Source organism: Dermochelys coriacea, chromosome 17 (genome assembly GCF_009764565.3).
Source record: "Dermochelys coriacea isolate rDerCor1 chromosome 17, rDerCor1.pri.v4, whole genome shotgun sequence".
In the NCBI taxonomy this organism is placed as follows: domain Eukaryota; kingdom Metazoa; phylum Chordata; order Testudines; family Dermochelyidae; genus Dermochelys; species Dermochelys coriacea.
In genome coordinates, this window is record NC_050084.1 from 883,661 (window position 1) to 889,660 (window position 6,000).

Genomic DNA, 6,000 nt, shown 5'->3' on the forward strand with positions numbered 1-6,000 from the left:
CATGTGCTACATAAAGATACCGACTCTGAAAAAGCCAGATTCTCGCTGCAGCTCTAGTAAAACCAAAGGGAGAGTGGGCCACCAGGCTGCACTCTAGGGGAAATACGGCCCTAGAACCATATCTCCTCTGACCAAGAGACCCCTGTGCTCCTGTCTCAAGCAGCCCTCTTCCAGGAGCACAGCAGAGAAGCAGTATTTCTTGGGCCCTTTGTGCAGAGACATGTTGGGGAAAATGACTCTTTCCCAACACAGGACAGAACAAGGAAGGCAGGACGCTCCAGGCCTGACCACCTTCTGCTGCAAAATAGGGGTCTGTGCACCTGGCTCTTAATTGCACCCAGGTAAAAACAAAACCAAACCCGAGGCTTTTATTATGTATTTCTATGTTAGCATTATGTTGAGACTGCAGAAGTGCCTTGGGAAGGGGGCTCAATCAGTCTTAGGCCCCATTGTGCTAAGAGCTGCACAAATTTGTACTTTCTCTGATGTCCATGGTGATGCAAGTAATAGCTGATGTGCATAAGGACAAGGTAATACAATTTTTATTGAGTCATTTTTCTTTTAGATGGACTGCTTTTTAGGGCAGGAATAGGTGGCAGAATCCCAGTACAGAAACAAGCGAGTCCTGTTACAGACCATACGTAGCTAAAAGCAAATAATAGTTCAGCCTTAACCGTGGCAGAGACAAGGCACAAATTCCTCCCCTCCTCTGGCCTGCCTTTACCCTTCAGTATTGACATCTGTATGAATTCCCAGTTGCTCGGAAACATAGAAAGTCGGGTTCTAGTTTAATAGAATCCATGATATGTTTAAGAACTCTTTGGGAAGCAAAATTAGCTCCGCTGTGTACGTTATGGCTTAAAGCCCTGTTGGAAAAATAAAGCTGGAGCTCCTTCTCTCCTGGGATGACTGTGTGGGGGATGGATGGCCAGATCAAATGTGCATGAGTGGCATTCTGTGTTGCTCTCCCCACTTTTGCAGCCCTTCCAGTGCCTATGTGCATGGTGCTGTATGTTGTCTGGGTAACCCCTACCTTCCTTTCCATGAAGGGCCTTTATCTAGGGAAGTGATTTGAAGATCCTAAGAATTTTTCTTCCTTTGAAAAATATATCTAGAGCCTGATTCAACCCATTCTAGCAGATGAAATCCCTCCCACTGGTTTGAGTGGGTCTTGGATTGGCCCATAAGAGAACAGGAATGATTCTGGCTTCAGACCAGTGGTTTTCAACCTTTTTTTCATTTGCGGACTCCTAAAAAATTCTGAATGGCGATGTGGACCCCTTTAGAAATCTTAGGCATAGTCTTGCTTGTGTTGTCATGAGGTTTGTGCTGAAGGGAAAGCTAATGTTCCCAGGGAGGAGAGGGTACAAAATCCCTAAAGCCTTCATCCTCTTCATGATCCCCTTGGGCACGGGTGGCTAGCCTGAGCCTGAGAAGGAGCCAGAATTTACCAATGTACATTGCCAAAGAGCCACAGTAAAAGCCCCCATCAGCACCCCTTCTCCTGTTTCCCAGAGCCTCCCACCCACCAGCAGCCCTTCCGATTAGTGCCTCCCCTTCCCTCCCCCCACCTCCTGATCAGCTCTTTTGTGGCATGCAGGAGGCTGGGGTGGGGGGGAAGGAGTTAGGGCACTGCAGGCTCAGAGGAGGGGGCAGGAATGGGTGGAGTGGGGGCAAGGCCTGTGGCAGAGCCAGGGGTTGAGCAGTGAGCACCCCCCCGGCACACTGGAAAGTTAGCGCCTATAGCTCCAGCCCTGGAGTCAGTGCCTGTACAAGGAGCCACATATTAACTTCTGAAGAGCCGCATGTGGCCCTGAAGCCACAGGTTGGCCACCCCTGCCCTTGGGTATCTAAGTCACTACCTCAGTCCATGGCCAGGCATTAGCTGACCTAGCTGAGTGCAAATTCACTATTACTGAAAGTTGGTTTGGGGAGCTGGGATAGTGGGTTTAGACAGAATCAAGGCCTCAACATGTTTACTGCAAATAACTTAGTGGCAGATGCAACTAGATTGCAGTTGCTCGGTTTGACACTTGGAGGTTGAGTTTAAGAACAGGACTGTTAAGGGAGGGAGAAAAATCCCAAATTGCTCTCTGGAGCAGCCTTGGGGCCCTTCATGTCTGTAATGGTTTGACAACTTGGCCACCTCTCATCAAGTTTAATGTCAGGGTTGAGCAATACCCAAAAGACATGATCCACTACAGAGAGCGTCACACAGGCTACTGTCAGAGACCCAGTTCGTGGTTTGCCTCCATGGGAGAGAGACACAAGCATAGCTGTCTGATAGATGAGCCATGAGAGCTGGACAGAGCCGATAGCTGGATGGGTGTGGACAGCATTGCTAAACTGTGCATGTAATGTATTTCCTCTTTACAGCTCCTCTGTGACAGAAGCTAGAATAGCGCTTGCCATCTTCAAATCCACCAGGCCCCACCCAGAAGAAGGGTTATTCTTCTCCCAGTAGTTGTCCTTTATGGGTGCTCCTCTTCGGGTGCACCTGGGTGTTCGTGTGCCTTTGGAGATTCGCAGCAGCAGTGTCCAAGTCTATGTCCTACACAGCCTCATGTGTCAGTCTGAGGGCATATAGGGAAGGGTAGACTTGCCATCACTCCAGTTCCTTTTCAGCTGCCTGGGGCCTGAGACAGAGCCTCACCGTGTCCCTAGTAAGCTTGCTAACTCGCTTTTTTGACTATCTGAATGGGTCTTGGGTTGTATTCTGTTATGCCATGTCCTGATCGCATCCTGCTCCTAGGGTTACAGCTCATGCTACCAGGGCATAGTCCACACAGGGCTCTGCTTAAGAACCATTTTGGACATCTGTAAGGCTGCAACTGAACATCTATTCACACCTTTCCAAGTGCTATGCTATCATCCATATTCCCAGAGCACATGCTGTCCTCCAATCAGTATTAGACCCAACTCCTCAGGACCCACTGCTGTAGTGTGGGCATGGCTCAGGAGTCACATGAACTGGTGCACCCGTAGGGACAACTACGTAAAAACAAAGGCGATGTTATGTATTCGGTAACTAGGGTTCTTCCGGTTTCAGAGTAGCAGCCATGTTAGTCTGTATTTGCAAAAAAGAAAAGGAGGATTTGTGGCACCTTAGAGACTAACAAATTTACTTGAGCATAAGCTTTCGTGAGCTACAGCTCACTTCTGTAGCTCACGAAAGCTTATGCTCAAATAAATTTGTTAGTTTCTAAGGTGCACAAAGTCCTCCTTTTCTTTTTAGGGTTCTTCAAAATGTGTTGTCCCGAGGGGTGCACTACGACCTGCTCTCCTTCCCTTCTGCTTCACGGTTCCGGTGTCTTGTTGAGACAGAACTACAGGGTGGTAGGGCCATCTTTCCCTACAGGCCCTCAGACCAGAGCAAGGGCAGCTGTGGACCAATGGGCACTACAAGCATACAATCTCCAAGCACTGACACATGGGCATGTGAGCACCTCAAGTGGAGCCCCGAGAGGGACAAAATTTCTCAAAGAACGTGTTAGGGTACAAGTAACCTCGTCTCCCCGTTTTATTATGGGGAAACTGAGGCAGCGAATGCCATTAAAGGCATTAAGTCAGTGGCAGAGTAAGAAGGAGCACTCAGGCTTGCAGACTTCAGCCCAGGAGCCAACGCACGGTGCTGCCCCAGCGCGCTGGGTGCAGGGGCCTCTGACTCCAGGCCAGGCCAGGGCAGGGAGAGGAAACGGCCCATAGCGCGCCCCACCTGCACTCCCCCGGGCATCGCCAGCCCCTACCGCGGGGCCGGGGCCGGGGCCGGGGCCGCCCGGGGGGTAGCGGCTGGACGCAGCGAGGGCACCACGCCCAGGTGCCCCGTCCAGGCCGAGCGCGCGGCTGCGAGCGGGTGCCCAGGGCTCGTGCGGAGGCGCGGGCGCGGGGCGCCACGTGCGCCGCAGGCCCGGCCCCCGGCCGCTCGGAGCATGGCGATTAGCATATGCAAATAAGCCCTAACTGCAGCCTCTTTGGGCGAAGGGGGCGCGGGGCGTGCGCCAGGCTGGCTGTAACCGGGGAACGACCCGGAGGTCAGCCCCCGCCCCGCCCACGGGCTCTGCCAGCAGCGCTTGCCCCCCCCGCCCCTCCCCAGGGTGCAACGCCAGGCCCGCGGTCCCCCCCCATCCCCAAGGGCTCTGCCTGCAGCGCCAGGCCCCGGGGGTTTCCCCCCCCCCGGCCGCCGGAAGCGTCACGGGCAAGCTGTCCCGCGGCTGGGGGGGGGGGCAGGTCTGGGCTGGGCGCTTCTGCGCCTTCCCCCCCCCCCCCCCCCCCCCCCCCCCCCGTCTCGGGTTGTGCAACCTGTTGACTGCTCGTCCCGCCCCCTTCCCCCCCCCCGCGACTCGTCCGGCCCAGCCGGCGGGACAAGGCGAGGCGCCCTCAGTGCCCGTCGGGCCGGGCCCCGGGCGGCTCCGAGTCCAGCGCGGCCAGCGGCGGCAGCAGGCAAGCGGGTGCTGGGGAGGGGGTACGGGCAACGGGGGGGGGGGCTGAGGTTTGGTTCTGGGGTGCGGGTGATGGGGGGGGCGTGCTGCACGCCTAGTCTCGACGGCCCACCCAGCGCCTCAGCCCCCCGGGAACCTAAGTCTCTACCGCCTCCCCATGAGAGCGGCTGGGGCTGGACTAGCCAGGCATCCCCAGCGCCCCCCCACGCCTCCGCAGGGCTTCCCCGCCCCTCCGTTCTCCAGCGGGAGGGGCCATCCGGAGGAGGAAGGAGGCAGCGACATGTCGCGCCCCCCCCCACGCCTTTGGTTTCGTGCTGTTGCATCCCCTTGACAGGAGCAGGCTGCAGGTGCCCCCCTCCCTCCAGGGCCCCCACACACACAGCAGGGTGCAGGGCAGGCTGGAGGGAGCAGTGGGAGCAAGGGGGGAGGAGGGGCTCTGGTGAGGCTGGTGCCTGAGAGGAAGGGGTCCAAGGGGCAGGTGCTGCTTGACAGCCCCACGGGGGAGGGGGCTGCAGCACCCACGAGTGCCCACATGCAGCCCTGGGGTGGGGGGCAGGGCTCCTGAAAATGTTGCAGCAGCAGCTCCTGTCATGACAGAAACCACCCCCTTGCAGTGGCTCCAGTAAGAGGCGCTGGCCCCACCCTGCATGTTGATCCTGAACAGCGGGACTGGGGTAGGGCTGATTCTGGCCCTCCTCCAAATCCCAAATTTAACCCATTGCCCCCTGTCCCCCCTGCAGCAGCAGCCTCTCACCCCCCTTTGGCACTTTACAGGCCCAGGGTTTGCTGTCCCATGCGCCTTGTGCATTGCTCTCCCCCCCCATGACAGTCCTTTGTGCAGAGCCACTTCAGGACTGTTGTACCCAGACGGCTGGTGGAACCACACACACACAAAGCCTATTGGGGCAGCCGAGCCCTGGCCCGGGGAGCCAGCCTTCTCTGGGGGCAGGTGGGAAAGTCCCAGACCCCGAGACCTGGCTCCAGGCTGCTCTGGCCTCTGCTCAGCAGCAGTGAGGGAGCCAAGCAGGCACTTCCTGTGCTGGGGACGGCCTGTTCCCTGTAAGAAGGGCGGGCTGAGGCTGCCAAAGCAAGCGGCACGTTCCAGCAGGGTTGGGAATTGCTTCCAGATGCAGCAGGAAGAAAGCTGAGCCTTGCCGTGGGAGACCCTCCGGGCCTGCTCCATGGGACCTGAGCCCCTAGGGGCTGCCGCCTACCCCGTGTGGGCTCATGGGAACAGGATGGAGTGTGTCAGTCTGTTCTGCAGTTCATCATGGCCTTTGCCCTGATGGACCTCAGCAGCAGCCCCTTCCCCAGCACCCCCATTCCATACCCACCCTCAGCTCAGGTGGAAAGTTTCCCACCCCGCTCGTGCTGCTCCTGGCATCCCATAAGGACTCCCTTCCCAGGACCCAGCAGCCAGGGCTAGTGCCCAGCACAGCAGCTCCTGCCACCAATACTGGAAAACAGAGGCAACAGAAAGCAGCTAAAGGCCTGCCCTGAGCTCTCTCCAGCTGCTGCTCTGGGCTCCAGGCCATATCCTGCCCCTGAAACATCATTACAA